Source organism: Gallus gallus, chromosome 11 (genome assembly GCF_016699485.2).
Source record: "Gallus gallus isolate bGalGal1 chromosome 11, bGalGal1.mat.broiler.GRCg7b, whole genome shotgun sequence".
NCBI lineage: Eukaryota > Metazoa > Chordata > Aves > Galliformes > Phasianidae > Gallus > Gallus gallus.
In genome coordinates, this window is record NC_052542.1 from 5835083 (window position 1) to 5851477 (window position 16395).

The 16395-nt window shown below is 40.7% G+C and overlaps 1 protein-coding gene across 2 annotated transcripts in view; it reads right to left on the reverse strand.

Annotated features, from left to right (window-relative positions):
* Nucleotides 1-16395, reverse strand: part of CYLD (CYLD lysine 63 deubiquitinase) — an 81511-nt gene that overhangs the window by 37595 nt on the left and 27521 nt on the right. For both annotated transcript variants that reach the window (XM_046899708.1, XM_046899707.1), the window contains one exon: nt 14577-14715. The gene's annotated coding sequence lies outside the window, so the exon portion shown is untranslated. The remainder of the gene's footprint in view (nt 1-14576; nt 14716-16395) is intronic.

Below are 16395 nucleotides of genomic sequence, written 5' to 3' on the forward strand. Positions count from 1 at the left end.
ATATTCGAAAAAGTAATAGGTGAATAGTAAAATATTTTATCTGCTGCTTTTTAAAAGTAGCAAAAGAGAAAACCTTATGTAAGTGGTTTTAATAATGTATATGTGGAATATAGAATATATAAAAATGTATCAATATAATTTTCCACAGGAAGGAACAGAACACTATTCTGAAACACAGTTTCCAGTTTTAAGCAATTCCTAAATCTGCATTATTTCTTTCCCCTGCTCCTGTAATCTAAACCAGAAGGCGGCGACAAGCAGTAGAGAGTATCATAGCTGTCAGCAATCCATGATGATCCACTTTCCCTGCCATTCAGCCGAAGCGAACAGCACACAATGCACCAGAGCTTTCCAGTATGCTCTTACTCATTGTTACTGACACTTAGCATTGAAGCACACAGAAGATAACAATCCAAGTATAAATTCGCATTTCTGAAAGAAAAGGTCAAAAAAAAAAAAAAAAAAGAAAGCGTTGTCCAACCAACATCTGCCCAGCATATTTAACAAACCGCAGGCTGCGAACACACAAGCCAGAATAAAATTTAAATAAAGTCTGGGCAGATCATCTCCGAGAGTCCGTGGAGAGTTGTACTACAATCTATTGAGCTTTGCCCCATTTCCATATCAATTATTATATCATTTGGGGCATTAAGTAGATAATGCTGTTTACACAACTTTCTAAAATAACTAAAGAAGCCCATGAGGATGCCTAGTTACTTATGAAACATATGCAGACAAGATGCTCTCTGTGCAATGCAGCATCTTGTTTACAGGGAATCCTGTGATCTTTATCACATACTTGTTATTAACTGCTGTTATCTGCTGCATCACTGGAGGATAATATTTGCTTTTCTGAATCTTAATAAGGCTAAATACATTTACTGAATTCAACAGTTATGTACAAGCAGCATGGGAGTCCAGCTCAGGACACAAGCTGGAATCCAGAAAGGTTTTGTGGCTCAGACAGCAGCTGAGCAAATCAAGAATGTTTATTTTCTTATTAGATCAAAGGCAAGAGCTAGATGTGTTGAAAAACTAAACCTGGATGTAATGGTGTAGAATACTGAATGTCAGCTCCCATCTGGATGAGGTGAGAACCCCGAAGAACCAACCTGCTGTTTGCATTCAGATCACATTGCAACATATGTTCATCACACTTTGTGTGTATTTGCTGTATATACAGATACGAAGACACTAATTTCATGTCAAAGCAGTGACAGTTGGAAATAACTACACTGAAATAAATTGTTATAACGTAATTGAGAGCAGAATAAGGTCTGCTGTCCATATAAACATGCAGACAATCTCTGTAGACTGTGGATGGGTGGACAGACAGATGAATCAATGAATGAATGGAGCAAACAGATTTGGGTGTTTTGAAGCTTAATAAATGTTTGCCAAATGTTTTAGGAAACTTAGATAAAAGCTATTTTTACAAGGACCTCGTGGTTATATATACACATATAGTTTAAAATACACAACCTTCTATCAGTAATTCACATCTGTATGTCTGTGGCTCCTCAGGCAAGGAAAAAATAACAAAGAGAAATGGATGGCCTTCTCTGATCAACTAACTTCTCCAAACGACCGTCATCTAAATGTTTCTCATTCCAAACAGTGCTCGGGTCGACTCAGATACCCGAAACGGAATCCCAAATAACTTTTCCGAAAACACAACTTTCAATCCTAACACCTTTCTTCAGTTCCTTCATCTCTCCATTTGCCTCCTCCCCGCCAACTGCCTGCAGTGCCACTAGATGGAGCTGCAGCATTTGCAGGAGACGGCACCTCTGCAAGCATGGGAATGAGAAATAAACTTTTATAAGAAAGAGGAAGGGCTGAACTGCTTGAAATTAAATATACATACCTCTCAAGCCTGACGTATACGTTTTAATATGATTAAACTAAATATATACACGTATCAATTGCATTGTGAGCTCAGACTATAGTGCCCGGCTCTCTAGCTATCCTTCAGGACAATTTAACAGAGCCCTTCATCAGCCAGCTAGCTCTATGAGCAGGCTGGAAAGCTGAAAGAGAAAATGTTCTTGCAGGCTTTTAGACCTGGTGAGTTCAAAGCCAGAGTCACTGCAGCGCCTCAGTTCCTACAGTACCTTTTCCTTCTGATCAAAAGGAAGCAAGTAAAACTCACAACTCTTAAAAGAGCTATCAAATAATGGGGGGAGGGAAGTAAAAATAAATGAACCCATAATGCTTTCTGAACAGTGCCGGAAAAGCTTATTGACTCCATTTTAGGTAGCTACACTCCCAGTGGGAAAACAAGAGCTGAGCACATCTTGGTTCTGACTACTGTACAGTATTTTAAAGCTCTAATAATTTATTTTCATAACTGCATAAATGTATCCTAAACAATATGCATACATAGCAATTGGACAGACCAATAAGATGGGAAAGGCATTACAACAGAGGCATTATGGTGGAAGGATCAGCACAATAGAAAGATGCTATAAAGGAAGGGAAGAAGATTGCTCACCCATATCAGAAGACTCCAGGTTCTCAGAGAAAGCTTCACCAAGAAGGGATCTCCAACCAACCTCCAAGAGAGGTGCAGCCAGGCTCCATCCCTCCTGGTCACACAGCTGAATTGCCTTCACCTGTGCTCCCAGGGCTGAGCGGGTCCTTTCCCCAGGTGCTCCATCAGTGGTTCAGGCCGGGACTCAACAGTTGCCATACAGCATAGAACCACAGAACCGTTTGAGTTGGAAGGAACCCTTAAAGGCCATCTAGTCTAACTCCCCTGCAATGCACAGGGACACCTACAGCTCCATCAGGTGCTCAGAGCCCTGTCCAGCCTGATCCTGAGTGTCTCCAGGGATGGGGCAGCTACTGCTTCTCTGGACAACCTGTTGCAGTGCCTCACTATATGTACACATCTTATTTCAAGCATTATCCCCTTGTTATTAACATGGAAGGTGAAGACACATTGACTAACCCTAGGCTGTAGTCACCACTCATCTTCTTCATGTATGCTTTAAGTAATAAAACAAACGTTTTTGGAAGTAGCTCCTTAAAGATCTGGCTATAGGCCTACAGCTCCCCATGTTTCTGGGATGGCTGGGATCTGGAGGCTGCCTTTCCCCAGCATGGGTGCCAGACCAGAGTTTGAAAGCAGCCCCCCCTGCATCAAGATTTTATTTCCCGAGAAAGGTTTCTTCCAAGGCTACCAGCTTTCAAAAGTGCTTAAGAAACAGCATGAGGGAGTTGGGCAGCATAGCAGCAGTGAAAGGCAGGAAGGCTATGCCAAAATCTGTGAAACAATACTCTCAGGAGGTAAAATCTTTGAAGGGGGTCTCCCTCTCTTCTATTCAGCTTCTTCCAGAAATTCTGGAAGGAAAAAAAAAAAAAGACAGAAAGAGAGAAAAAAGATGCAGTCTCCAAAGATGAGATGTACATTTGGCTGTTTCTGTCACTTCACCTTACCTCCAGGAACAGCAGCTTAATATGTGCTGAGTTAGCAGGGGGGATTTCCATGGACTCAGTAATAATATACAGAGCTTTTATAGCGCTTGCCATGTTCAGAACATTTTATATAAATACCAGGCCAGATTAATCCAGGCTTTAAATCTGCATAAACCTTGGCAGAGGGCTCTGGTGCCCACGAGATTACTCAGTCTGCCATGAAACTAAATTGTGATGATCCAAGGAAGAGACCCAAAGAAGACACGGCCAGGAAGAGAAGTATGTTATTTGGGAATGACAAAGAGAGAAGAGAAATCTGGGAGGAAGCAAACAAATGGGTGGGCAAGGAGTGGGGCTCGGTCACATAACAGATGGCCTCATTCTCAGAACTGATGTTGGCAAACTTTGGTAAAGGAAGAACATAACTTTATTTTCTTTTAATCTTCTCTGGAGAACAAAGGGTCATGAGGATTTGTAAGGTAAAACATTAATTCAGAGAGACTGACAGGAAGAAGAAGGGGATTTGGTTTATGCACTTACATTTCTTTTTATCTTGAGGAGTTATCACAGAGGACACTTGTTTACCAGTAAACAAACAGTGGTATAAATTATGTAGTCTTCACAAGCAGCAGTGAACCCTACTGACTTGTTCCTCAATTAATACGCTCCCTGTGCATCTGACTGGTCCACATAGCAACTGGCAGGAGCTTGATTTGTACTGTAACATCGGAATGTATTTTAAATATTATATTTTAAATCTATTTAAAATTATGATTTGGAGTGCTGTGAGGTAATGTAATGATATTTGCCAAATAAATCTCTTGTATAGGAAAGTAATTCATGTCCCTCTGTGAAAATGATGTGCTCTCAAATGGCCTCCATCTGCTGCCACCACCCCAAACCCTTCAACTGCCTACGCTGAGAGGCAGATAAGGATCCTTTATCTGATCTCAGCATGTTTTCCCTATTGCTCCCACCCTGTAGCATGCCACCAACGCTAACAACAGAGAACATGAGTGAGCAGTAAATACAGCAGAAAAAACAACCAAACAAAGGAAATGCCAAAACAAAGAACATCTAATCGCAGTGAGAGGAAGCACGTGGAAGACCTTGTCAGACTATTTCTGCATCAGCCCAGAGGTCGTCTTTCTGCTGGATGTGTTTATAGCTGCCACTGGCATCCCTTTCACAGTGTCGCCACGCAGTTCAACAGACCTCACCACTCCACCAACAGAAACGTAACTCACCTCGCTGCAGAGGGTTGGCTGCAGCAGCACAGGCCCCAGAGACATCTTAACTTCCTTATTTGCCTGGGTTTCCCCAAACTCAGCGGGGATTTATTTAGTGACTGCTGTAGCTTGAACATACGCTCTCCCCATATTTTGTCTTCCTATTTTGGTAAAATTCTTAATTTCAAAAAAGCACGTGAAATCCAAAAATCCAATTTCCTCAAGTAGGCCTAACACATTGCTGGGCTCCACAATTTTCTTCCATAAAGGAGAAACAGCAATGACCAAGCTGCTACTTAAAACTTTTTGTTTGTTTGTTTAAGAAGAAAAAGATTAAAAGGTCTTATAACAGTGAGGAAGATGATACATCAGTCTGCTTTTCATTAAGATCATAAGATGTGGGGAAGGATCTAACTCAGCCTTCCTCCTCAGCACATCACCTGTGTTAGGCTGTCCCTCCTAACAACTCTAACCACTCTTTATTTGTTGTTGTTTAAGTGCTGAAATACCACCCAGTGTTTGCTTCATCTCCAAACCCTCTGCTCTTGCAAAAAAGTCCTCTTGGATCCACGATTTGAGTCTCTCAAAACTCTCTCTCTATTCCTCCCATTGTCTTCCCAGCATACAACTGAGGCCAGGTATCACAAGGAATTGTATGGCTTTCTTGTTTGCTTATCAGAAGCAGCAAGTGTTAGAACAGCATGTACACGCATGGAGATCTGATAAGCCAGCTATATGTTACTTCACCTGCCACCCCCAGGTCACTCGCAGCAGTCATGCAGTTCATTCTGGTCATCATTGTGAGAGCAGCACATTGCACTGCTCAGAGCATCGTGTTCCAAGGCTGTTATGGAGGAAAATGCTACATCACTTTCTCCTCTGTTACTCTCATGTCCCTTTACCTGTTTTGACATTGAACTGAATACATATATTTCCACCTTCTATTTACCAGTTTATTTTAAATGCATCTTTTTAGGAATTGTATGCAGTTCAAAGCTAATTTTAGCTCGATCTGAAAGTGCTCTGGGGATGCTTGCATAAAAGGTGCTATAGAAATATACTACATTGCATCATATCAGAATCAAATTCAACGCAGTTAAATATTAGCTGTTATAGTAAAGAACACTGCAGGGGCAGGGATAACACAGTGTCCGTGCTGGAAGAAAATGGCTAAATAGTTGTGGTCTTTGTATTTTCACTGCTTAAGACAAGGGCATTCAAAAGCAATTCAGATCTGATGCTCTGAGACACGAGCTGCTCACATGCAGAAGTCAGAAAGATATGTATAAGCAGAGGGTTAACTGAGCTCCAGCCATACAGAAAAGCACTGGTGGCTCTAGACTGCAGAATGCTCAATAGCTGTGGGGAGGAATGTATTCTTTGTCATTTCTCGCTGCCCTGTTGCTAATAATGGAAGACACACAACGAGGCAACATGTTAGGTGAGGCAATACTCAGAAAAACCTGATTTTTCCATAGAATGAAGAAGGAATGGCAGACTGAGGTCAGAGTTAGGCAGTCAGGTACACGTGGATAATTGCAAGTGCTGCCGCTCCTATGCAGCCTTCACAAACAGCACATTGATTCACCACAGAATGCCTCCAAAAGAAAGGGAATTCTTAAGATTTCTCAACATTCTCCCATGAGAGCAGGGTTGGGTGCTTTTTCTTTCTGGTGCATTGTGCCACCGTACAACCTTATTTTTATTTTCAACAATCTTCACTGAATCAAGAATTCCTTTCTGACACAGTTCACCCTTTAGAGATATTTTCCAATTGATCTAATCCATCCATGCTACTTAAGAACTCCTTTGCCTCTTTCTCAAACAAAAAAAAAACCCACAAAAAAACAAAACAAAACAAAAAAAACCTAGGATGCATGTAAAATGTAGCATCATTAACAATTCTTTAATATATACAAGCAAATCTGGCAACTTTAAATCATGTTACTTCTTTGAAACATGCCACAGACTGTCTTTTCCACTTTCTACTTAGTGAATCTTCATAGGGTTTTTAATACCCTTTCTACTTTTGCCATGATCAAAGGAATTGCTCTCCGTTTGCTTGTTCCTCTGATAAGTGATAAAAGATGTCAGTGAGACTAATGAGAACTGCCTCCAGCTCCCTTCATAAAGCCCTGTAGAAAAGAGATCACAATGCGTCGTCAAACCTGCTAGTCTTTTAGGAAATAAAGTGTGGAAAAATACCAGGCACAAAGACAACAGGGGGATGGGAGTGGGGGAGGAGGGCGAAAAAGCTTTTAGGAAAGAAACAAAACAGGATAACGATGAGTAAGTAAAAAAATTACTCCCAAGAATAACCTGTGTTGGGGTGAATCCTGCAACAACTGTGCCCTGAAGCTGTATATGAAAACGTGGAGCTTCAGCACTCTGTGCAATGCTATTTGCAATCTCTGCCACCATCACATGTGCTGAAAAGGTAACGGGGTGCTAAAACCAGAAACCAAACCCAGATTAGGCCCTTACCCTCCAGTGCTGAATGACAGTTTACATCACTTTTCAGGCTCGCAGTGAATGATGCTTGCCAGCACCAGGCCCCTCCTTCCAGTGACTGGGGGCAGTTAGCCCTGCGCCCTCAGACCCCAAAAGCAAGGAGTGCTTCCATCTCCTCGCACTGAAAGCAACAGGAATAAATGTACGGTACTCAATGAAGGCTGTGTGTGGAGACCAGTCCTAAAGCAGCAGCAGGACTTTAATTCATGCTATGAAGAGCCGTTCAACCTTCTGAGCAAGTTTCTTTCCCAGCTGCTGTTTCTATCCCACTTCTATAGTTTCGCTGACCAGTATCACATCAGCAGGGGCTGCCTGCATACATTTCCTCTAACCCAGATAATGGCCAAATGCAAATAGATTGGTATCTTGCTGAGGTAGAAAACACAGTCTCAGTTCCTTGAACAGCAAACTCAAAGCTGTGTGCAGCCATACTATGTCTGTATGTGTAGTTTTGTAACTATACATGTTTATCAAAGTAACCAAAGAATGTGGGGGAAAAAATCTGCAAAAATATGATCAATATTTAGAACACACACAAATAATTGCAGGTGTTCTCAAGGAGAAAACAAAGTTATCAGAGTATGTTTGACATTTAGAGCTAATTATTTTAATCAGTCAAAGTGTGTCTTGTAGTAGTTCTTTCTATTATATCACTCAAGCTTTTACAACTAGTAGGTCTTACCTTACATCTCATTTCTAACCAGATGACAGAGAAAAAGAGGCACTTTCCCTTCTGTGGTTCAGATCAGAAGTGATTTGTAGCAAAATACATGAATTGTATTCTAAGGAAAAAGTTTCATATTGCTGTACTTCAGGAAAATAAGTGTAGAGTACACAGTAAAGACAATAACTCCAGATTTTCTTTATGCTGACTTTATTCACTGAATGAAATCAAGTAAATAAATGGGATCTACAGAGCTATTTTCTCTGCACCACTAACGAGCAGTGATTCAGCAGCCCAACGTGAAAACTCTGACAGCACACCACATTTTTTGATTTTTTCTTTAAACGTTGAATGATTAAACACATTGGAATAAATTGGACTTAATGTAGGTTTAAAACTTAATTTTAAATGGTTTTACTCAAGAAAGATTTTTTTAAGCCTAAATTAAAAATCCAATTTATTTTTTTAAGGCATTGATTTTTATCCATCCTGCTGTTCCTCTTCATTAAGGGAAGAATGACTCTGATGCCTCAACAGAAGAGAAAACTCTGATCTTTCTCCCGGGGCTCTATTTCCCCTTTTATACTAATATTAAATATGAAGGGTCTACAGAATCCTAAAGAAGAAGAAAATGAGTTTCCAGGCTGGATAGGGGAGGGATTAAGCCAGGGACGTAGCCTAGGGGAGAGGGGAGATGCAGGAACAGACAGACCCCCCGGTGCAGCTTCTGTCTCATTGCCCTCATTGGGCTGAGCCAAATGAACACCAGCCCACACCAGCCCTGATTTTGGCCTGTACCTCCGAATTCACAACCACACAAGCTCCTAAGGTTACGTTCTTTCCATTAAATAGCATAGTTTGTAATAACACAAATGTAATTACAAGTTTAACCACCAAAAAAAAAAAAAAAAAAAAAAAAAAAAAAAACCCAACCAACAACAGAAGCTGCTTTTGGTTTTGATTCTGTCTGGATTACTGTTATCATATGAGAAAAAAAAACCAACAATGTGCTAATTAGCAACACCATAAACCCATGTTTGAATTCCATTCACTTCATGATCATATTCCCTGGATGACTTATCAGCTGGGGAAGACGCATGATTCTGTGCTCATTATTTCCATCTCACAAATGCTACCCTTGCAGCTTTCCTTTGTGCAAAATACCTACAGAGAAACAGCAATCCTTATGTTCTAAACAAATCTTTTATGTTCTCACGTGCAAACTGTCCATTTCACGCATTTTACTGAAGAATCAGCATGGTCTCCAGAACAGCGGGACACATTTTGGGCCTATTTTTACAAATCTCAAAGCTGAGGATCAGTTTCACATCAACCTGCCAAAAGAGCTGGAGATTCACACCAGAGTTTCAGCAACACAAGCTGATCCAACCAGCTCCAGAGGAGAGGGATTTCTCAGAGACTTCGAAGGTGACTGCTTGTAGAGGAGTCAGCAATGACTTCGACATTTGTAGACTCCACAGACTGAAAATGAAAACTTTAAACTGTTGAAATACTTTTTTGTTTGTTTGTTTTTGAAGAGGGCTTTTCACCAGACCGGAAGATGGTGGAAGAAATACTGATTCCCTTTTATGGCCACCTCGGAAGGCACAAGTTTTCACTGGGTATTTAGCTCTGCTTCATTTGTCAAAGCTTTCCAGGGCATATCAACAGAGCCTTGACACTGTTTGATGAAAAAGCACGTCTGATATTTCACAGCTACACAACAAAACTGACTGCCAGAATGCAGTGGGGAAGAAAGAGAATCTGCAAATTAAGAAGGGGAACGGTGATAAGAACAGTGTTCTTCAGAGAATGGAGAGAGGAGGCTACTGAAATGCACTGCTACCTGTCATGCACTCAGACAGCTGAGTGCTTTCTGATGTCCAGCAGCTGACCACGTGCTTGTCCCCTGACTAATAGCCCTTCCACGTTTTGGTAATAGTCTTAGCTACAAGCTACAGTATTCAGAAATACACAGTCTTTTAAAGCTTAATTTCTGCAAAAAGAAAGGATGAAACATTCAATATCTGCGAGCCAAGATCATTTCTGTGCTGCGTGCAGGCTAACCTGCAGCCAGCCCTTTGCTGGTCCTGTTCCTATCTATCAGTGCTCTGTCCCAAGTGAGCATTTTCCCTGGGAAACTGCTATGAGAGCAGCAGTCTCCTGGTTACCTTGACTATCTGCCTTCCACTGGGAAAGAAAAGCACACGAGGAACTGCAACAGAATTCTTCAAAAGGGAGATTATGCAAAAAAAGAGATGAAAGAAGAAATGAAAGAAAGAGAGGATAAAGAGAAGAGGAAAGGAAAGGAGTCAAATCTAGAGGGGTTTAAAATGATGAGGGAAGCGGGGAGGAATTCAGAAGAATTAAAAAAGTACTGACACAGAATTGAAATTTATCAAATGAAGTGCAAATGAAAAGAAAAATATGAGGGCAGCTGTAGGAATACCCAAAGTAAACAAAAGGAAACATAAGGAAATAAAGGAGAAGAACAACTTAGGATGCACACATCTCAGGTATGGTAGAACGCTGGAGGGAAATCTGGGATGGCTTTCTCAAACTGCACTGTGAATCGAAAAGGTTGTGTTCATCTTTGCTTGTATTCAGCAAGAAAATCATTACTCGTTTCTTCAAAAATATGAGCAGAAACTTCCCACTTCCTCTCAAACTGCAGGGATTTTCAATTGAAAATGAAATTTTAAAGTAAAAAGGATACTGCAGCTCCATGTCAAAATATTTTAGACAGCTCTAAGAACAACACTGACTTTTCTTTGTCAAAAGAAAACAAAAAATTTCACTGGTTTGCTCAGAAATTGTTCACAGTTTATAGGGAGAGGTGGGAGCTTTCCAGAGCTGTTTTCATTCTCCTCACACAGGCAGTCTGAAGGTGGCTGAATGGCCACATTTTAAGTCTGGCAGAAATTAGATCCTACATCTCTGTACCATCTGCCTGGCACATTTTTGTTATTTTTTGTTCAGCTAACAGCTCCTTCCTTCATCAATTTTTGTAAAAAAACATCCTACAATGCTATTTCAGAAACTATATTAAACAGAGAAACACACTGAGGAATTGCTGCAGTGACTTCTATCAGTGTTTTTCCAGGGGAATCAGGTGACTTTAATTTTGTTGTATTATGTATGGGAAACACCAATGCCAAAGCACCTCTTTATACTTGGACATCTATTATAGTACTTCTTTCACTGAGTAGGCTTCTCAGTACATATAAAAGACTAAGGATTTACCTGTGTTATTTTTAGGATATAGAGTTCAAGAAAAAACATTACCAGTGAGGGCTCGTAGCAGGAATGTCATAGAAATGCTTATTCGTGCCAACAGTTAGATTTGGGGCTGTTAAGCCAGACCTCTTGTCATACATTTAGGCTTTCATAAACAGGAAACCTCAGGAGAAATTCATTTGAATGAAGTTGTGAGTTAATGCTCCCAAGTGCCTTCACACAGACCTGCATTCGGGGTTCAACATGTCACAGCACATTGTGGGGGATGTTCTGGGTACAGCTGTAAGATACCACAACTTCTGAAGTTCCCTTTAGCAACATAATTCAAATTCGAAGGCTCACACTGCTTTTAGTATCTTCCACACTTCAATTTTACTTCAGTTTTATTCATTTTTAAGTATTTCTATGAAGACTCGTCCTCAAACAACCCAAAGTAATAAAGTGATAGTTTTGCATAGTGCTGCATAGGATTGAGGAGCAACACTCAATTATCATTACAAACAAAAATCTAGAGTGCAAAATCTGAGAGGTAGAATCCTTGCCCCCTCTCTCCTCAAAATGAGAAAATATCTGATTTACAGCTGCACTGACACATGCATGGATACACCTATCACAATGCACACGGGATATATGAGCACAATATCAGTTATATCTGGTTGTGGATCCAATGAATGTATGTATGCATGGTCTTCTTTCCACTCAGCCCCTACAGTTTGCCAATTCTGAATACCATTTTAGAAATCTGAATGCTAGAACTGCATGCTGTAGCTGTGTATAGCCCCAAAGAGCCACACACGGAGATGAATTCCCTCTCTCATACCACTACCCTGCAGAGCTCCTTCTGCCACACATTCAGTTGCTTCACCTGGTTCATGGTATGCAAACCCATTCCACTATATCTGCTTTCACAACAGCATTCTTAATCATCAGGCAAACTCCATAGTCCCCATTACCTTATTTGTAACTTCGTTTTTGGTTACATCACAAAACATTATGTTCTTCTGGTTCTGATCCTACTTAGCTGCCCAAGTCACCTAGAAAGGTCAGGTCTACCCTTGCTTGCCATTCTGCTATCAGCAGTGTCACAGTGATGATGTTTCAGTGAAAAAACTGATTAATATGCCAAGCTTCAGATTTATATACACCATTCCTGGACATAACTTTATTTGAAGAAAACTTATTTTTGAGATAACAAATAACAATTAACCAGATAAGGAATTAAATAGACAAATCCACCATTCCATTCTTAATTAATGTTTACCATACTGAAGAAGTATAACGTTCTTTATGTAACACTTGTAAGATTTACAGAAGCCTTCACGTATTCTTCATCTGGCTAATTTCATTAGCCAAACTTTTCAAGCTCTGAGAACAAATCCCAGCTTGTTTGAAAAGTCTTATTTTCCCCATGTTGATTGGCACTGATGTTACCATTACGATTACTTTGTTAAATAAATACTAAGATATCAATTTTAGCAGCTAACCACAATCACAAGAATTACTTCAATTACTAATTTTCAGTTCAGCTGAGAACCTGGTCACTTCTTCGAAGAACCTTGGTAAAAGGAAGGCCAATTTATAACCACCAAAACTTCTCACCAAGTTGTAACCCAAACTGTCTTGACAGTGGGCAAATGAACCAAAAGACAACCTAGATGGGATTCTTTCACTTATATCTTCCCACCCATCTAAGCAGCTCCCATCTCTATCTTCAGTTTGTTGGGAAACAGAAGTATGGTGAATCAATCCATGCATTACAATGAGGTAATTACACAAAGCATTATTACATTAAAAACTTACCTGTCTTTATTGAATTTTATCTTCATGTGAAAAAGAACCCATCCTGTAGCAGATTCAATCTTTATGTAAATAGGCATATTTACATTCAGTTCACTGGACTACTACACAAGCATGAGCAGGTGCAGGAGGCAGCCTGCACTATATATTTATTTCACAGATTTAAATTTCAGCTTATAAGAACTTCAAAATAATCATTAGGGAATAAATAATTTTTTGAGTGTGCTACAGAAACTAAAGTTATGAAGCACAGGGGCCGGAAGGATTTTCAGGTCAACATTTCCTTTTCACCTTGGGGTAGCATTCTGGGACATGCAGTGTGCACCTACAACCATCTCCCACTCACAGAAAGTTCGTGAGCAGAGTTTGCTAAAATGGGGTACCAGCTGCAAAACTGAGGAGACTGTGATTTTTGGGTACATGGACATGTAGGTTCAGTATGTTTTTGCCTACCCTAGTCTCATGCATGAAAAAAATCCTCCCCTAAAACCTTTAGCAAGCCTTTCTTAACTGAAGTGCCATTTAGTTGTGCTTAGTGTTGTTCAGCTCAACAGAAAATTATTACTGATTCCAACACAGCGATGACAATTCTCAGCAAGATTTTCATAGGGAAGATTTTTTTACAGTTAGTAGAACATTAGTGTCAGCTGTGAGCAGGTTTACTCCTTACTCTCCATTATCCCTACAGCTAGACAAAAAGAACTGGAGCCTTCTGAAAACAAACTTACTGTACAGAAGCTGTAAAAAGGGACACTCAGAACAGCAAGGCAAAAGCAAGGTGTGCTAAGAAGTGCTTCTTGTCCATCTACACCTTAATCACCAACTCCTCCTGAAACATTAATACCCTGCACATGTGGCAAAGTAGGGTGCTCTGAGCAATTTAGAGCAAAAAGGCCATTATAGCTTTAAGCTTATTATATAAAATAGAACATATTTTTTAAATTTATAAATAAACTTAATATGCTCAGAGAAGAGAGCAAATTATTAAATATTGGGAACAGATGGGGAAATGTCAGACCATGGCTACTTGTATTTCCCACATTTTACAGCTGGTTTGCAAGTATGAAGCATGGAAAGCTTTAAGCCACTGAGATCAAATGATCACAGAGCACCAAATTCTGTAACCTTTATTCATGCTCTTTATTCTGCATTTAATTCAAGCGGTGTTTTACCTGAAAGCTATACCTTCTTGTGCAAAGTGTTTTCACTTAGGACTGACTTTTTCACTTAGCACCTCCTTCAGAGCCTTTTCCTTCTCCTGTATGTCAAGGAGAGGAGGACTGTCTACAGCATTCCCGGCCCACAAAAGTTCTTCATCTTCCCCTAGAGAAACTGGCACTTACAGCAGGTCCATCCCTCTTTCCCTTCAGACTTTGATATACCTTAGTCTCTTCAGCATTTTAAGCCTTAGAAAATATGTAAGGTATCTTTACTTCTTTGGAGAAGAAAAACAGGATCTGTGCAGTAAATACAAGGAGCATTTTTTCCTTGTTTAGTCCGCTGTAAACAGTCCCTGTTTAACCTCCCACCCCCACTAGCAAACAGCTGGTGTCATTATGTTTAAAACAAAAAAAAAATGAGTAGATAGATGCAGCCAAACACTATGAGAGTGTTTCTTTTAACCTGAAACTCTGCCTGTGGGCCATATCATCCTAAAAACCCTTTGATACAAGATAGGAACTAATGCTAGGGGCGGATCCAGTACTGCACACAGGTACCTGCTGATTTGCCAAGTTGTGGGTTTTAAAAGTCTCCTAGCCTGCTCCTGGCACCTCTCGTCAGTCACTGACAGGAAGATCTTCCTCTGTGAAGGGCGATTTGCACAGCAGGGGACCTGCAGAGCAGCTGCCGCAGGTACTGCAAAGAAAATAGAAGAAGCAAATTATACAAAAATGAAATGGAAAAAGGAACCAGAGAGGGAGGGGAAGAATTTGCTCTTATGAAAAGCAGGGCATGGAGCAAAGGGGGCAGAAGAAAAGGAAGTCACAAAAATGTCATGATATCAGAGCACAGCGGATATAAGTGGTAAGAGATATTAAATGCCACACAGTGAAGGAAGGTGCGATTGCATACAGAAAGCACTGGAGTGCCATGCCATTAGAGTTATGCATGAACCAGCTGCCTGGACATCCTACCTCGTGGCCAGGCCAGGAACCTCCTGTGCTCTCACAACAGGAGCAGAGCTCAAGCCACAGCAGATGCTGCTTTAAATTCTCATGGAGTACAGCTTAACACCTGGTGCTTCTGGCTCAATGGCAGCACCCTATGCACTGCTGTCTTGCCATCTCAAGGTGCTCTGGAGGACATTTCTGCGGTAAGCAGAGGAGCTGTTTGCACATCTACTCTACTGCCCTCAAAGGCAGGGCTGAACTTTTCAATGGTGCAAGAGGGCTTACTCTAGCTTCAGTTTGTAGTATATGGGAAGGAGAAAACGAAGCAGTACATTTAGTCTTTATAAGCCACATTTATAATATCAAACACAGGATTAGCTTAGGCGCTGTGCTTTCAGGAGTGATGTTTGCTTGGCCCTGCTAGTTGGGATGCTCACAGCTATGAGCTGTACGGTGCCTGGAAGTACAACCAAAGTATGTTTTCAGAAGGTGAAGCAGTCTTTCACCAGCTCCTGGAAAGACAACAACTAGTGTGTGATCTGTGGCTGCAGCACACAAGTGCTCTTAGATAGCACAGTGTAGCATTTTGTTTGAGATAACTGCGTTCCATAAAATGAAGGAAGAGATGAGTGAGAAGACCTCTTTGGCTTATGCCTGTAGAGAGGAGGAGACAACCAAAGGCAGGCCAGTCTGGTACAAGGAAGGCAGTCAGGAAGCACGATGAAATGGCCTTGTCTTGGTCACAGCTACCTCCTTAGAATCATACAATCGCTCAGGTTGGAAAAGACCTTAAAGATCATCAAGTCCAACCACAACCGAACCAAACTACCCTAACAACCCTCCTCTAAATCATGTCTCTGTCCCCTTCTAACTGAAAAAGCAACAAATACTGGTTTCACTTCAACCTTGCTGCCCTCCTGAAAATAACTAGAATATAATCCATACACAGGACAATTTATATCCAAAAGCACAACTCCAGCGAGAAGCTGAAGGTAAATCAGCCCTTCAAATCCAACCAGGCATACATCGGTTTTGATACAATTAAAACCAAGACCCAGCCTTAGCAATTACAGCTTTAAAAGCTCTTAAGTTCTGGCTCAAGTCAGAGCTCCAGCTTCAGGCACGTGGCAAGCAGATTAAATAGACTGTTTTTCAGTTTTAGCTACAAATATCAGTAAAGAACAGATTGCTAAGAACTTGAGGAGAAATCAGTCCATACAAACCTGGTATTTTGAACATAGAGTCCATTCACTTTTTTTAACCAGTTCCAAGCTGTCTCTAGCAATGTGCACTAACATTTTAAACTTGAGGATGTGCCATCTCACACAACTGCAGCTGTGTTCTAGCTCTTTGAACAAGTCACTTAAACTGTTACAAAGCTCTGATTTTCCAAAGAAAAGAAATTTCACAGCAATATCATCCAGCT